Below are 18,164 nucleotides of genomic sequence, written 5' to 3'. Positions count from 1 at the left end.
AATCACAGAAAAAGCTCTATGAAATTAGAAGATTTCCTGAACCCAGACATTTTCTAAAAGATTTTTTGAAATTAATTTCAAATAAAAATGAATCACAGAAAGTATCAAGGTCAATTCCATATACTAAGTTACAAGAAGAAAGAATAAGGAGCAGAATAACATCCCTACAGGGGCACTTGGATGGCTCAGTCGATCAGACTCTTGATTTTAGCTCAGGTCATGACCTCATGGTTCATGAGTTCGAGCATCGCACTCTGTGTTGACAGCACAGAGCCTGCTTGGGATTCTCTCTTTCTTCTCTCTCTCTCTCTCTCTCTCTCGCTCTGCCCCTTCCCTGTTCTCCCTCTCTAAAATAAATAAATAAACATTAAAATAATAACAACATCCCTACAGACAATAAAAGCATACCAGAAAGACGTGCCCACATAAAAGATCAACTCTGTAACATGCCATTTCAAAATGAACTAAAAGACCTTAAGAAAATGACAAAAGACATGAAAGAATAGATCTAAGAATTATAAAAACTCAAAATGAGATGACATGACACAAAATAATTAAAAACAAAAGGAAAGAATCATTCCAGAAGACAAGAATGAATAAAAACAGATAATCCCTTAAGAAAAATAGGTTAAAAAAAAGAAAAATTTAAGACTCAAAGAGATCAAAAAGATTTGAGAAAAACTGGCAAATACTGAAAACAGGCAAAGAAGATGGAACATACAGTGATAGGAACACCTGAAGAAGGAAATCAACACAAAAAACAGAATAGTAAAAACAGTATGTCAAAAAACTTTCCTGAAGCCTGCTTCCAGTTCTGTGTCTCCCTCTCTCTCTGCCCCTCCCCCGTTCATGCTCTGTCTCTCTCTGTCTCAAAAATAAATAAACGTTAAAAAAAAAAAAAAAAAAACTTTCCTGAAATAAATATTTGAAACTACATTTTGAAAGAACAATTTGTACCTGAGAATAACAACTCAGAATCACTAAAATGATTTTACTATACTACTACTAAACATTAAAGAATAAGAAGGAAAAAAAAGGAGAAAACTGGGACCAGAAAGGGGAAAATACAGTAATATAGGCAGGAGTCCAGGAAATGCAAGATGAATGGGCAGTACTGGCTTTCCCATGATATAAAAGGGATCAAGTGCATAATGAGATTAGATCTGATAATCTCAGACCACATAAGCGTGGCAAGACTGTGTGGGAGATAAACAACCAGTTACTTATAAAGAAAGGAGAAAGGCATCAAACTTATCAGTTGCACAAGCTTGAAAATGGTGGTATAAGGTATACATGTTATAAAGCAGGAAAAAAAAAACCAGAATGATGATCCAAGAACACTATCTAGCCAAGATATCATTCACTGATCAAGATAAAAGATGGGCATTTTCACTCAAGCAAGAACTCAGAAATTATGCCACATCCACTGAGGAAATTACTCCAAATGCTTTTCTGGCATCTATTATGACGGTCATGGGTCTCTTTTTTTCCAGTCTCTACCACTCCCAGAGTTGTGGCTGGCAGTATAGAAATGGCCAAATCCAAGAATATTATATACAACCAACCAGTCCTAGAAAGCTTCAAGAAACTTAGATCCTAAGGAATGCATATTTTGCCAACAAGCATGAGAAAGGCCTCAAAATGATTCAGACCAATGTTTCCAAACAATGAGCACCAGTACAGAGGCCAACAAGGTGCTCATTAAGCCCAAAGTTATCAAACACAAGATCACAAAAAGTGCCAGCCCTAAGTTGGATAGGCTCACCCTTGTCATCCATCCCAGTCTCAGGAAGTATACTTATTTCCATATGTCAAAGGTACCAGGCTTTAGCAACCAAAGTCCTGTAGTTAAGCCAAGGTCAAAGCAGAAAGGCCCCACAAAGTCTCCACAAAGACTCTGGAAGAAAAGGCTTCTGCTTATCACTTGAGGGTCAAAGAACTGTACAAAACTTGGACTACTATCTGCATGGGCAGACATTTCCCTATGCTATTTTGTCTAAATACAATACAAAGTCCTCCAACTCATCCAAAAAGAGAGAGATACTCATATAGTTTTTATCTTGTAATCTGTTAATATGTTAAATTATGTTACTATTTAACTGTCCCTGCCTTCTTGGAATAAACACTGATGTATTATCTTTTAAACATTTTTTTTTTACATTTATTTTTGATAGAGACAAAGCACAAGTGGGGGAGGGGCAGAGAGAGAAGGAGACAAAGAATACAAAACAGGCAAAGCAGGCTCCAGGCTCCGAAGTGGGGCTCAAACTCACAAACCAGGAGACCATGGCCTGAGCCAAAGTCAGACACTTAACCGCTTAACTGACTGAGCCACCCAGGTGCCCCTGATGTATTATCTTTTAAATATACTACTAGTTTTATCTTGTCAACACTTTATATAGAATGTTTGCTTCTCTGGTCATGAGTAAGAATGGACTAATGTTTGTAACAGGAAAGAGAGAGAGAAAGAGAGAGAAAGAGAGAGAGAAAGAGAGAGAGAGAGAGAGAGAGAGAGAGAGAAAGAGAGAGAGAGAAAGAAAGAAAGAAAGAAAGAAAGAAAGAAAGAAAGAATCTTAATATCCATTAGTTACGTAACAACAGAATAAATTATGGTGTGCTACCCTATAGAATGTTATTGAGCTTTTTACAATTAGAGTTCCATTTACTACACTGGAGAGATACCATGATATGTTTGTAAATGAATAAAGCAAGTTACAAAAAGCCTGTATAGGTATGTGTACATACTTATGTGTTTTTGAGTGAGAAAAAGATGCTGAAAAATACTCAGTGTTCGTTAATGTTGGCTACACCAGGGAGGAAAACTAGAGAAGGGAGAGACCTGAGGGGAAGGGAAAATACTAACTTTTCCTTTATTCACCCTGGTTTGTTTATTTTCAGGGTTGCAAGCAGAGAATTACCTTTATAATTTTTTTATAAAGCTAGATGGGTTGGGAGGGTGAGGAGATTAAAAGTAATGACAATTAACATTTGTTGACAACTAATAAATGTCTACCTTTAATACATCCAAAGACAAAATTAGAATTAAATTATGTAAGCAAGGAGAGGAATCATTATGAAGTTCATTTATTTAAAAATACAAAATAATCCAATCTGGAACCAAAGCTGCATAAGAATGGTCTTTCTCAAGTACATTAAGCAAGATGACTTCAGGATGAACTAGTTTTTATTTTATAACCAGCACAAACTTATAACTAGCACAAACTTATCAGTTCATGGATATTTTGACAAATAAGGATAAAACTAAGAAAAAGTGAGTAAAAAAAATATTCAATGAATAATTATATGCATGATACACTGATTAGCATAAATGGGCAAAATGTCACAGAAGTAATTAAAACTCAGGAAAAAATGGGATTTTGAATAGTTAACTTGTTATAGCTATACTAAAGAGAGGCAAACTTTTCCTAATGTATTATTTTACATTGTAAATAAACAAGGCCATTTTTATTAAGCAAATCACACAAAAAAATAGCAACCACTTAACTGATTGCCACCTACAACTTTTTAAAAAAGAAAAATTACAAAAAGCTACCAACATGTGACATGGGTGATGGATAAAGTTATCATAGAAAATTCCAGTTATTAACAAATGTGAGAAATGTTTATAAACATTGAAAACATTTACGTGATCGAATTGAAAAAAAGAACTTGGGCTCACTGTCTCAAAGAAATGCCACTGTTTGCTATTTTATGGAGGAGATTAAAAACTAATTTTTGTCAAGCCTGTGGTACTTAAAGGGAAACAGCCCAAAAGGTATGCACACCAGGAGTCTGCCCAACAGCATCTCACTTCTATAAGAATCTTTAAAGTTTACAGTTATTTAAGAATTCTCTCAGCTCTCATCAAATCTTTCATAAAAGAAAATTTCAGGATACAAAATAAATCAGTAGCTGAATTAACCATGGGTCTTTTAAATGCCTTGCAAGGCTGAAAAGGAGAGCGAGACAAGACAAGGAAAAGCTGTACTGACAATGCTAGTATAACACTCTGGAAAGGAGTTGGGTCAAGCACACATCAAAAAAGAGAAATTCAGGACGCCTTCCAAGGTCTAATAAAAATTACCATTCCTTAAGCACTAGACATGGTCCTAAGGATTGTCAGTGATTATTTCATTGTCATCATCAAAACCCTACAAGATAGATTTTAGCCCCTCATACATCTAGTGAGTGACAGAGCAATAATTTGAATGTTTTCATGATTCAAAAACTCTCAAATTCATGTTCTACTATAAAATGGGTCTCATGATTGTAGAATTTCAAAAGCTTCTTACATAAATAGTATTGTCATCCTATCATAAAGGAATGTTTGTAACAACTTCCAAAGGAAGTCTTTCTTCCTCTTCAAAACCCTAAAAAGGAAGAGTTAAGATTCTCTGATGCTGTATGTATTCTCTGATTATGTAGTAAATCTTCATCCCACATATCCTAATAAAACGAATTACTTCATTCACCCTAATTCCCAATCCGAGGGAGCCCTACAGAATTCCTTGGGATCTGAACAGAACTAATTCTAGAGTAACAACAAATACACATTAAGCTTCCATAGCCTGACTAGCTTTTTGCCTTACCAAATTTCAGCAGCTAGGGCCAGACATTGTGGGACCCCACAACCCAAGATTGCAAAGTGCTAAGAAGAGACTTCCTTCATTTAGGCAGAAGGAATTGACTAAGATCTGAGGCAGATTCTCTATGGCTAAGATGATTGAATCACAACATCTAGATACCCCATCCCATTTCCAAGTTTAATAACTAACTAATCCACTCATAAGGCTGGATCCATAGGAGGGGTTTCCATGGCAATAAAAACCTGTTGCCATATTTCTTCAAGTTGTCAATCTCTATAATGAGATGTCAACCGATATAATCAGATATGATAATGCAAGTATTAATGCAAGTATTAGATAATGCAAGTATTAGAGGAAGGAAATAAACAAGGATACCTAGTCCAAAGGTATCTGGAATAAACTGTCCATTACTATTGTTTATATACTTTTCTTTGTGAATTTTAGGTTTACAACACTTGCTGGTATTTATAAGAAGGAATGTACAAATCACCGTTTTCCTTTTCATAATACCTTGCCACCTAATGAAAACAGTAAAACTTATCAACACTGGCTAATGAAACTTTAGGGAAGTGACAAACTGTAATACACTGGATTTTCTTAAACCATATTTTCCCCAGAGGCAGAATGGATATGAGGACACAGAATTCTGAATTACACTATTAGCTTTTATTAAGTAAGAATTTGAAATGTCCACCTTCAACTGAAAGACTACAATAGCAAAAGTAACTACTTATACATAGCAGGTAGTCAATAAATATTTAAGCAAATGATTTAATGAGTTAATATACTGCATAACCCCCCCCCAATTTTTCCAATATAAGTAATCTAACTGAACTCATAAACCTTAAACACAAGGTATCCATATAGCAAACTAATATTTAAAAAATCAAGGTTTTTTTCATATAACAATGATCTTTTTTAATGCAAAATATGCATATGAGAGACTTGGAAAAAGAAAAATCTTCTTATATGCCATGCTCTAAAACTCTTCACTTGGGATACCTCTTTTGAGAGAAAGGAATAGTCAATTAATATACTCTGGAAGAAATTTCTTCAGAGTTAGACATAATATGGGTGTCAAATGGAGACACAACAGGAGACTGTCAGATAAATCCCTATGAAGGCAAAGTAGCCAATCTTTTCTCAGTAGATAGACAGAAGCAATTATGCCCTGAAAGGCCTTCAACAGACATAGTTGGTCTATCTCCAATTCATGATAGTCAATGACCATTTATAGTATAAACTAATGACTGGTAACTTTTATCAGTTAATAAAGTTAGTATCAGTTAGTTGGGCTAAATAGTAAATACTCAGGTTTTGTGGGCTATGCGGTCTCTTTAGAAACTACCCAACTCTGTGGCTATACTCAGAAAACAGCTATAACCAATATGTAAATGATTGAGTATGGCAATATGCCAATAAACTTTCTTCAGGGCGTGAATTTGAATTTCCTATAATTTTCACATGTCACAAAGCATTCTTCTTTTGATATCTTTTCAACTATTTAAAACTATAAAAAAACCAATCTTAGCTTGCAGGTCAGACAAAAACAGACATTGGGCTGCATTTGGCCCATGCACTGTAGTTTGCCAACCCCCATAATATAGTGAAAATAATTCAGCTACAGTTCACACAGAGAACCTTCTAATCTTCCTCCCCCAACTCAGGAAATAAATAAGGAATAAAATTTGGTTTATCTTTAGAGTTTGTTTCAACGACAGTCCAGAAGTTACTCTGAATAATATTCTTGATGTTGTGTATATGTATGTATATTTCTCCACACATATCTCCTGATGCATAGAACCTTGAAGAAGAATGAGGCAGGCAATGAGTCTAAAAAGGAGGCAAAGATCAGATCATCATGAAGGACCTCACATGGCTTGCTAAGGAGTTTCCATTTTATCCATTAAGTGATGAGTCGCCACAATAAGATTCTGAAGAAAAGAATGACATGATCAGATGGCCATGTTAGAAAGATCACTCTGGCAGCAAAGTACCTATGGAAAAAAGGTACATAAATTTGACATTAAAAAGTAAAGATGTCTACAGGGCAAATGGATTTTTTTTAAACATACCAACAAGATTATTCACTATGATGCAACTACTCAGTTTAAATGACATCAGAATAGGGGCAACGTGGTGCCTTAGTCGGTTAAGCATTCCAACTTCAGCTCAGGTCATGATCTCACATGGGTTTGAGCTCCGCATCAGGATCTGTGTTGATGGCTCAGAGCCTGGAGTCTGCTTCGGATTCTGTCTCTCCCTCTCTCTCTCCCCCTCCCCTGCCTTCTCGGTCACACGTGCGCTTGCTCTCTCAAAAATAAACATTAAAAAAATTAAAAAAATAAAATAAATGACATCAGAATATCTCAAGTTCTGATAAAAAGGAAGAAGTTTGAGAGATAGGATATATATACTATGCACTGGATAAAGGCAGAAGTTAGTATTATGGGGAAGAAAAGGGTAAAGCAAAAGCATGATTAAAACTAATACCAACTTAATTTTTTTGCCTCTTAAACTCAGTCAAGTTTACCTTCAACTATTCAAGGACAAACAGAAGCTGAACATAATAAGATATTTTTGTAATGTGTGGCCCATAAAAAAGCAACTTATCTCACACTAAAAACATCCACAAACACAACTTTCTAAAGATTTATATTTTTGTTAAATAAAATAAACTGACCTAATAATTTGTTTCCAGAAATAATTGTGGTATTGTAATTACTTAGAGATTTCTGGAATAAGAACAATCCCTATCAGAAACTTTTTCAATTTATTGCATCCTTACCCTGTTTAACCTTTTAAAATTTAGGCCCCAATTTTTTGTTCTCCATCTAATATTACCTGGAATCTTAAATACTCGAGGTAAAATACCTCTAAAAGAAAGGAAAAGGGCCATTGGCTGGAAAAATAAAGCTATAAATCTTTAAGCTCTTCTTTTAACCTATTTCTTTCCATAGAATCTTTTTTTTAAGTTTATTTATTTTGAGAGAGAGAGAGAGAGAGAGAGAGAGAGAGCAGGCGAGGGGCATAGAGAGAGGGAGAGAGAATTCCAAGCAGGCTCCATGCTGTCAGCGCAGAGCCCAATGCAGGGCTAGAACCCACGACCATGAGATCATGACATGAGCCGAAATGAGGAGCAGGACGCTTAACTGACTGAGCCACCCAGGTACCCCTCCAGAGAATTTTAAAGAGACTCACCAGGCATAGGTACCCTCCATCATCATATAAACATCTCAACTCATTTTTTTAAAGTTTATTTTGAGAGAGAGTGCACACGTGAACACACACACACACACACACACACACACACACACACACGGGGGAGGGGGAGAGAGAGAGAATCCCAAGCCGGCTCTGCACTATCACTGCAGAGTCAAATGCTGGACTCAAATCATGAGATCATGACCTGAGCTAAAGTCGGATGCTTAACCGACTGAGCCACCCAGGAGCCCCTCATTTTTTTATTGTAAACAATTTTCATGTAATACAAAAGATGCTACTCAAACAAGCCAAGTGACAGTTTTCATGGTATTATAACAAAGACTATCTATTTATACAGTATATTTATATAGTGCCTTCTCTCCAAATAATAATAGTATTTGTTAACTACAGGCACTCAGCAGATATGACAACGCTGAGCTTCAATTCATTCACAAAGGGGAAAAAAAAGTCCAGATAATTAAACTAGTTTCCAAACTAGTTTATATTTGTTACTTTGGTCAGACTAGTACTGGAAAAGCAAACAGCCACCTGCAACAGTCTGTTCTAGCTCCCTGAAATAAAATCTTGGAATCCTGAGTAAAAATATTCCAGCTAACATTCTGTGATTCTGTGTAAGTACATTCAACTACTATGCCTAATCAGTATGTCTCAGAAATTCAATTTTAATTATATTGTAAAGGAAACAAATATGACAAGGAAAGAAATTTGATGCATTTCTTTTAGGCACACTTGTTCTACCTTACATCTAATCAGTATCAACTACCCTGATATTCACTTTTTAGAACTAGTATTGGTTTAGTGTACAGTAGTCCCTGCTAATCCACCCACAGTCTAGAAGCTCCTCCTTCTGATACTTAGTCAGAAGGTCAATAGTAACCTAAGGCCACATCACACTGCCTACATCACTTCATCCCATTACACAGGCATTTTATCGTCTCATGTCATTACAAGAAGAGTGAATTCAATCAATAAGGTATTTTGAGAGACTACATTCACACAACTGTATTACAACATACTATTACAAGTGTTCTATTTTATTGTATTTTTAAAATTTTTTTAATGTTTATTTATTCTTGAGAGAGAGAGAGAGAGAGAGAGAGAGAGCATGAGCGGGAGGGGGCAGAACGAGAGAGGGACACAGAATCTGAAGCAGGCTCCAGGCTCTGAGCTGTCAGCACAGAGCCAGACACAGGGCTCGAACTCACAAGCTATGAGACCTGACCCGAGCCAAAGTCAGGCATTTAGCCGACTGAGCTACCCAGGCTCAACTGTTCTATTTTATTATTGTTAATCTCTTACTATACCTAATTTATAAATTAAACTTTATCATAGGTATGTATTTATAGGGAAAAAAACATCGTATATACAGGGTTCAGTACTATGCACAGTTTCAGGCATCCCCTGGGGTCTTGGAATGTATCCCCTGAAGATAAGGGGGGATTACTGTACTTCTTTCTAGGCTTACTTTCTTCCCCATTCAAAATAATGCACAGAGAGTCATTCAGAAAATACGAAAACAGGGGCACCTGGGTGGCTCAGTTGGTTAAGCGTCTGACTCTTGAATTTTGGCTCAGGTCGTGATCTCACAGTGGTGGGATCAAGCCCCATGTTGGGCTCTGCATGGACCATGGAGCCTGCTTAGGATTCTCTCACTCCCTCTCTCTGTCCCTCTCCCACTCGTGTGCTCTCTCTCTCTCAAAAATAAATAAACTCAAAAAACAAAAAACCTTATGATAAAGATGCAAACATCAAATTAGGCTTTATAAGTGAAGTACACTAAAAGGAACTACCAACCAACCTAAAATACAGAGCATGATCAAGTCTATGACAATTTATTAAATATACTAAAATACATAAATATACATCCTGAATAAGTCTTAGCCATAATCAGTAGATTACCTTGCATTCCCTTAACAACACATGTATACAAAAATACAGAAATGTTTGATTATATGAGACATGTGAATCACAGAATGGCAGTTTGGCTTAAAAAAGAAAATAATTGTTACAAGTAGAAGAGGTGATATTCTTTACACGTTTTTATAAATATTAGTTCATATGTAATATATATAAAAAAATGTTTAAGTGTGAGAAAAATCTAAGCCAACAACTGTTGACGGAAACAGTAAAATATACATATATGTCCAATCCATTTTTGTTACTTCTTAAAATAAAATAAAAATAAAAAAAAGAGATCAGGGGCATCTGGGTGGCTCAGTCAGTTAAACATCCAACTTTGGCTCAGGTAATAATCTCACAGTTCATGAGTTCAAGCCCCGCATTGGGCTCTGTGCTAACAGCTCAGAGCCTGGAGCCTGTTTGGGATCTGTGTCTCACTCTTTCTCTGCCCCTCTTCCGCTAATGCTCTGTCTCTCTCTCTCTCTCTCTCTCTCTCAAAAATAAATATTAAAAAAAAACTTTTTAATTACAAAATAGAGATCATAAAAGTGTGAATAGATAGAAAAAATAGATAATTCCTTCTTAATTTTCCTTGAGAAAGTTACAGTAAATTTACTGGTGCTCTTAAAGAGACAGTAGTTAGTTGTGTGTGCGTGCGTGTGTGTGCATGCGTGCGTGTGCGTGCGTATAGTACTATCTCTTTAAAAGCACCAGTAGGGTGGCTCAGTTGGTTGAGCGGTTGAGTGTCTGACTTCAGCTCAGGTCATGATATCGAGGTCCATGAGTTCCAGCTCGTCAGGCTCTGTGCTGACAGCTGGGAGCCTGGAGCCTGCTTCGGATTCTGAGTCTCCCTCCCTCTCTGCCCATCCCCCGCTCAAGCTCTGTCTCTGTCTCTCAAAAATGAATAAACACTCAAAAAAATGAATAAACATTAAAAAAAATTTTGAAAGCACCAGTAAACCTTTATTGCACACTATGTATACATACACACACACACACACACACACACACACACACACACACACAAACCAACCTACCTGAAAGTAACTTTCTACCTCTAAAGTTCCCCCCAAAACCAACCTCCATCACAAACATCTCCTTAACCACATAAAAAACACTGATACTCCTCTACTCATAATTCCAGAGATAAATGACAAAAATAAATTCCAGAAGAGAAATGTTCATACTACAAGTAACTGTAATTTTGGTATATTTGTAGGCTTAATATTTATGCATCTTACTACTTACTGAATTGAAATTCAACTCTTCTGCTTGCTAGCTAAATCTGATTCTTGACTGTCCTATGCAAGTTACTGAACATCTCTGTGTTTCAGTTTCTCATCAGAAAATGGAAATAACCATACACACCTCACAGGGCATTGAAACTGGTTAAAACACGTATAACAGGACTGGCACAGAGTAGGTGCTACATAAGGGGGAGCCATCACCAGTAGTTCTCCTACTAGTGATAATACTCCACCATCTTCCCAAACACACTGAAAACATTCTGAGAAATTTGAATTACTGACTAAAACTAGATACTATTAAAAACAGACATCAAATCCGGAGCCTAATTAACAGTAAGTTTAAAGCCCTGCAACTCTGAAAAGATCACTAAGAGATCCACGTAACACCCCTGTCAAGAACAGTAGGAGAGCAGTTTTCCCAAGTGCAACTATCAATTTCTTCCCTTACACAAGGGGGCAGTGATAACAAGAAAAGAATGGGGCTCTGCAACACCTCTTCCTACAGACAGTAGGGGGTGGCAGTACACACGGCTTCCAGTCAGAACAAAACAGGAAGACCCAACAGAACTGCTCTTTATTCTCTTCTGGCCCTCTCCTCTCTGCTTTAGCCCCAACATCGCCTCAAGGTGAGTAACGTATCTACAGAAAACACTAAAACCCAAATATTAATCACCAAGGAAAATCCAGTTTTGTCTTTGAAGCAAATGATCCCTCAGTGGCTGAATTGTGCATCCAGGAGGAAGCCAATCAGTATGGATTTTCAGATTATCTGGCAAACTACTTACTGTTATTATAAGAACAACATTCAGGCAAGTAATTCAATTTCTCTACAATAGTCACAACATAAAACACTATAATCTCAACCATTAACTATATCCTAATGAACACATCCAGGTATTTCTGCTGGTTTCACAGGACACAGACACTCCTTGGACATACATGTGTAAGTTATATTACACAGCTCATTCAACTATCTTTTGTTACTTCTGAAATTCCAGCTATTTTCTGACAATCCTCTCAAAACGCAGATGTTCTTCTTAAATGGAAGTCACAATGTTTCGCAGCATGTGGGTAATTTTACAGGGAGAGAGAGAGACAGAGAGAGAGAAAGAATATTTAATATTTTATTCTTGGGCTCTCATTCCTAAGATGATGTACCTGAGAAACGCTGCAAGAAGTGCTCCACTGACAGTATCCATGTTGCTGCTTTTTAGGCTACATTTACTGTATTTTTTCCCCCTGTCTTGCCACCCCAACACCAAAAACATGCAAGAATATATCACTACTGTCATTCACTGTACTTAACCACTGCAATAGCTTTTGGCTCCAACCCCTCAAAATGCCTGAAAATTTATCCCTTTTGTTCACCATATTGTTTTGTTTTCCTCATTCCAGATATTTTCACCTGTGTGAAAAGGAAGACAGAGACACATAGGGGGAAAAAAAAAAAAAATCCCTTTGCCTAATGATCTTGAACTCGGAATTATGGTCAAGATGTGGTGGGGTGTTTTTTTGTTTGTTTGTTTGTTTATTGTTTTTCTTTTCCTGGAGAGGGCAGAGAATAGAGTGAAAGACACCCAAAACACCCAATCTTCCTAATGTTAATTATCATTGTTTATGTTTTGTGAAACCCATTTTAAACATTCCACAACTGAAATAAAGGACAGGATACAATTATATCACAGCTCTACAAGCTGACGGCGAAACCTGGAATTATTTTAGCCCTATTTTTCCATCTCACAACCAGATACAGTATGCTTTTTTTTTTCTTTCACGTGGGTACATACTATATCTCAAAAAAAAAAATAGCATATCACAGCTCCTCTCGAATTCCTGTGATAAAACATCTAGCAATGAGCCTTATTAATCTTTTCTTACACTACATCCCCTTTCCCAAGAGAGACTGTTAATATCACTAATAACACTTCTACCATGAATTTCAATGCCACACAGGCCAACCCACCCTGCGCCTTACCTGGCACATTTCACAACTACTTTTTATGCTGCATTCTGGGGGCACATTTTGCAACTCGTTCTGCACCACATTCTCTGCCACGTTTAGCAATCTGCCTCGCATCTCATCCTGGGTCCCCGTCATCCAGAGACTCTCCTCGGTGCCAAATTCCTTGACACCTTCGGTGACACTGAAGTAACCAACCCCGGTCCTATCTGAAGTCACCCTGGGTGCCACATTTGGAGCCAACCTTCCCCACGCCTTGGACACCGGAGGCACTTCGCTGCCCGTTTCGCTGTCTCCCCGCTCGCCCCCGCCCCTCTCCCTGGAGCGGAGGCATTGAAGGCGAACGCCCCTGTCACTGAGGCGACCTCTCCTTCCGCGGCTCCCCGGTGTCTTACCTGCCGCTTTGAGGGGCTCGCTGCACCTCGGGGTCAAGCCCCAGTCCCCGGGATCTCCAGTGAGGACCGCGCCGCCCGCCGGCGCCGCCCGCGATTCCCAGAGCACCTCGCTGCGCTCCGACGCCCGCGGTGGATCTGCGCCCCGGAAAGGCGCGGCGGGGCCTCGAGGCGGGCAAGCGCAGCCCGCGGCGGTCGTCCTGTCAGCGGCGGCGCGGGTGCAGGCTCTCGCCCCTAAGCGCGGCGGCGGCGGCGGCGGTGGTGGCGGTGGCGGTGGCGGCGGCGGCAGCGGCGGCGGCAGCGGCAGGCGCCTCGCTCCGCCTCGCGCGCGGCACAGCCAGGAGGTGAGCGCGAGGGGGATGGGAACGGGGGCGGGGCCGTCCGGAGGAGGCGCGGAGGGCGGCGGCGGGAGGGCAGCGCCGGCAGCCCCGAGCCCGGCGCTCGGAGTGCTCGTAGCTTCCCCAGCCGGGCGGGCGGCTCTCGCGAGGCGGCTGTGCCAGCGGGCCCCGCCGGAGCAGCGCGCCCAGCAACCCGCGCCCGGCCGGCCGCTCGCTAGCGCCGCCGCCGCGCCGGGGGCGTCACACCCTCCCCGGCCGCCCGCAGCCCCGCCCCCTCCGGGCCCGGGTGGGGAGGAGCGCGAGCGCGGAGGGAGAGCGCGTGCGTGGGGGCGCGTGCGTGGTGGAGCGCGCGCGCCCCCGCCCCCTCCACAGTTTGGGGGTGGGGAGCGGCTGGGAACGAGAGTGAAAACCGAACCCTTCCCTGCGCGGAGAGGTTGGGCCCGGATTCTGCCGCTCTGTGAGGTTTGGGCATTTCTCGTTTCCTCAGGGGGCTCTGACCGGTGGGGTCGAGGGCATTTGGTGGGGAAGAAGGATGGAAGCTCAATAGCAGACAAGGCCCTAAATAGTTCGGCTCCGCCCCCGAAGGGGTGATGTCACTCTCGAGGTGCTGCTGCTGTCACGTGCGCCCACTTCTGGGCCTGTCCTCCCTCGTTCATGGCCAGAACGTTCCTCTAGATTTCCCCCGCTTCAGTCACCTTACGTACACCTCACTCCCGGAGTCCTCAAATCCTACATATGTCGGTCATTCTTTGCCTGATGCTCAATTGTAATCTGTAAATTGCTTCAAATGCCACAGTTGGCTGTGGCGGCAATCAGAATGAGGTGCAAAACCAGCGATGGGTGAGCAGGTGGGTGGGGAGGGAGGAGAGAGAAGGGAGACTGTGTTATCTAGAACAATTGCTGAAATTTCACCAACCATGGCTTGGGAGCCTGATGTGAAGTTGTGAGGCTGCCTCTGTCCCTGCCAGGCTGGACAAGAAGTGATGTGGTTTTAAGAGCTAGTGCGCAAGGCCCTGAAAGCCACCACATTAAAGCTTCCCGGGAGGTTTTACTCCCATTACCCTCCACCTGGATCTTCTTCCTTTTTTCCTTTCCCTTGCATCATAAAACCACATCAACGGTGGAAGATATTTTTTCGTGTGCTGTAAGATGATGCAACGCAATCACTCTTATGTAGTCTGCCTGGCTAATCTTCCCTTCCATAAACTGAGAAGACCTTTCGTGGTCATCTCTGTCCTAATGAGACGCCATGATTGGAAATAGAAACCCCAAATTAACCTCAGTCGAGGAGAGGAAGCTATGTCTGTGGTGTCTCTAAGATAGTTTTATCTGTTTGCTAACAGTTCTTTGAATCTACTTCATCCAGGAGTTTGTGGGTTTTTTCGTTAGTATTATCTCAACTATACAAGAAATTGCATATGAGGCCATTCCCAACAGCTACCCTCTACAGTGAATGTTTGAAAAGTTAGAGCTAGAACAGCTTTGAATACTGCAGCTAAAATGGCAACGTGAAGGGTTAATATATGGATTTTTTTTTTAATGTTTGTTTATTTATTTTGAGAGAGAAAGTGGGAGAGAGAGAATCCCAAGCAGGCTCTGCCACTGTCAGCACAGAGCCCAATGCATGGCTCCATCTTGTGAACCATGAGATCATGACCTGAACCAAAATCAAAGGTAGGACACTTAACCGACTGAGCCACCCAAGCACCCCGGTATACGGAATCTTTTGGTGATAACGCCAAAAACTTAGATTACTCTAGCAATAACCTATGTATCTATGGCGGTAAACACATAGTAGTGATTACTAATGGGGGAATTGACAGAGGGCAGGAGGGAGCCTTCTCTGTTGGCAGAAAAGTTTGATATCTTGATCTAGCTAATGACTACAAGGGTTAATATACATGCAAAAAGATTTATTCATACACACAAAGAGGTGCTACAACATCATCATGATTCGAGTCTGGAAACCTGGGTTTAAATCTCAGTGTCACCCATCTCTTACCATCTGTGTGACCTTAAGTCTCCAAGGCTTTTTTTTTCTTCATCTACTTAATGTGGGTGATGATACCTCACAGGAAGATTGTAGAAATTAAATGAAATTATCTTTGAAAAATACTAAGCACAGAGCCTGGTATGTAGTAAGTGTTTAGGTGAGCAGTAGCTATTGTTATTCTTCTTACACTCAGATTTACTCTATTCAATTTTCCTTTGGTTTTTGTTGTTGGTTGTTTTTTTTTTTTTATTTTAAAGATTGCTTTGTATGTCATCCTTTGCCTGTGAGTTTCACTGAAGCTAATAACATTCCCTTCCTGCAAGAAATAACAAAAGGCAGTCAGGGGTGTAATGTGTTAGTTTTCAAACTAGTTCAGGTGGCAGGACTTAGAAATTATTGTGCTTATTGTGGAACCCCATGAAATATTGATAGATTTAATTCTGCCATATGGACATGACACAATTTTACTAGCATTGAATCTGGCTGTATTATGTTTATGCAGATCTCGCACATAATTTTTTAAAGTGCATTTTTAAGAAATAATAGGTCTGTGTTTTTCCTTTAAAATTTGTTTGCAACTTTTCACAAAGTAGGAAGTACCAAAAGTTTAATAACAGTTCACAAAATGAAAACCTTTAAGTCAATTTTTCCTGGAAATTAGAAAAACACTGTAATTGTTCAGTTTTAGCAGCAGAGCTCTCTTTATTGGATTTTCCCACAGTAAGCTCTCATAGCTGTGACCCACAGGGTCTCTTGCTCTGATGAAGTGAGTAACTCTGACTCACTATCCTCATCATAGTCCCAAAGATCAGTCTCCATTTCCTTTGGCTGACCTTTCCCAAATCCCATGTTCACACTGAGCAGTGTGAGTACCCACTGAATGAACTCACTGCCTTGCTGTCTTGATCATCCAACATGATTCTATTCAGCCCATTCTCTTCCACATAGTACTGCTGTTAAGTCTTGCAATTTGCTGCCGTGCTCTAACTTCATGGAGGAAATGCTCTGTCCCTGACAGAGGTAAGGGTAGTGGGGTGCTGTAGGGATGGTGAGCAACATTGTTTAGAGAAGCCACCCCTATTCTCAGCTCTTCTCCTGATTTGCTTTTTGTCAGTGATACCTGAAATCCTGAGAATGCTGTTTTTTAACTTACTAAAAACCCATTCTAGTCAAGATGATAATATTGTCTATAACTTAAATTTGGAAACATAACGTGTGCTACGTAAGAGGAACATGCAAATGTGCATGAATTAGCCCACCCTTACCCTATACTGCTCAACTTGTCAGTGCCATCTATAGCAGTTAAATTGCCCTTTTTTGGTCTCTCAACTCTGCACACTCACCTCTGCGTATGTCTTCCCATGGCAACTCTAAGTCTCTTTTTTTTTTTTTTTTTAATTTTTTTTTCAACGTTTTTTATTTATTTTTGGGACAGAGAGAGACAGAGCATGAACGGGGGAGGGGCAGAGAGAGAGAGAGACACAGAATCGGAAACAGGCTCCAGGCTCCGAGCCATCAGCCCAGAGCCTGACGCGGGGCTCGAACTCACGGACCGCGAGATCGTGACCTGGCTGAAGTCGGACGCTTAACCGACTGCGCCACCCAGGCGCCCCTCTAAGTCTCTTAAGTAAACCATCAGGCTCACATTGTCTACCCTTTTCCCTCATTTCTCTCCCTGTTGAATAAAGAATAGTGACATCAACCATTGACCACCATTGATTGATTGCCTACTGGCTGCAAATGCTTTACTAAATGCCCTATATATACTACCCCATTTAATTCTCACAACATCCTATCAGTATTATCTCAGTTTTATCTCGGGGCCGGGGGAGGTGGTGAGAGGTTAAATGACCAGTTCAAGATCACACTGAATGGTGAACAGAGTCACAATCAACCCAAACAAACTTTGTCCTCTGTCAGTTACCCTCAGGATAATGCTATATAAAATATAAATGAGAACACAGAATACATCATTTTAAAAATGTGAACAATATTACACAATTAAAGGTATGTCTGAAAAGTTGATGTAAAAGAGATTTTTCTCATTGATTGTTTTTCATAATCTGATTTCTTTTTATCTGTAGTTGATAACTTCTAATTCAATAGCTTCAACATTTTCCTCACCAACTCCCATCTTGGTCTTTTGATGAATATTTAATAATTTCAAGACTAACACTTAAAAGTATTTCCACACAGAGGAGCTACTACTTAAAAAAAGTTTCTAGTAAATCTCTTTTTTGGAAAGTGAAAAATTCATGTACAATATTAAGAAACAAAATTCCATATATTTTTACACTGACAGTTATAAACACTTGACAAGTATTTGTGCCTGCTGTATGCATATAACTGTGGTTAAGTGCCACTGAGCATATTTAACTAGTTTGAGAGATGTCTTGGCTACTAGAACCTCCTAATCTATTTAGAAAACAAAATGCTTTAAACATTTAAATATTAAATTGTCAAAACATGGGTAAAACAGTTCTGTAACAATTCATAAAAGGGAGGGAGATAACTTTGACTGGAA

General features: G+C 39.9%; 1 protein-coding gene and 1 long non-coding RNA gene across 2 annotated transcripts in view; one reads left to right on the top strand and one right to left on the bottom strand.

The window, feature by feature from the left end:
* Nucleotides 1-13,425, bottom strand: part of TANC2 (tetratricopeptide repeat, ankyrin repeat and coiled-coil containing 2) — a 291,625-nt gene extending 278,200 nt beyond the window's left edge. Inside the window, exon 1 of the mRNA XM_081791317.1 lies at nt 13,313-13,425. The gene's annotated coding sequence lies outside the window, so the exon portion shown is untranslated. The remainder of the gene's footprint in view (nt 1-13,312) is intronic.
* A 105-nt stretch (nt 13,426-13,530) lies between these two features.
* LOC132687480 (uncharacterized) overlaps nt 13,531-18,164 on the top strand; it is a 28,984-nt gene continuing 24,350 nt past the window's right edge. Inside the window, exon 1 of the long non-coding RNA XR_013552231.2 lies at nt 13,531-13,653. This is a non-coding gene — a long non-coding RNA (uncharacterized LOC132687480). The remainder of the gene's footprint in view (nt 13,654-18,164) is intronic.

Source organism: Panthera onca, chromosome E1 (assembly GCF_046562875.1).
Source record: "Panthera onca isolate mPanOnc1 chromosome E1, mPanOnc1 haplotype 2, whole genome shotgun sequence".
In the NCBI taxonomy this organism is placed as follows: Eukaryota; Metazoa; Chordata; class Mammalia; order Carnivora; family Felidae; genus Panthera; species Panthera onca.
The sequence above is the reverse complement of the archived record's forward strand: the minus strand, read 5'-3'. Positions and strand labels throughout refer to the sequence as shown.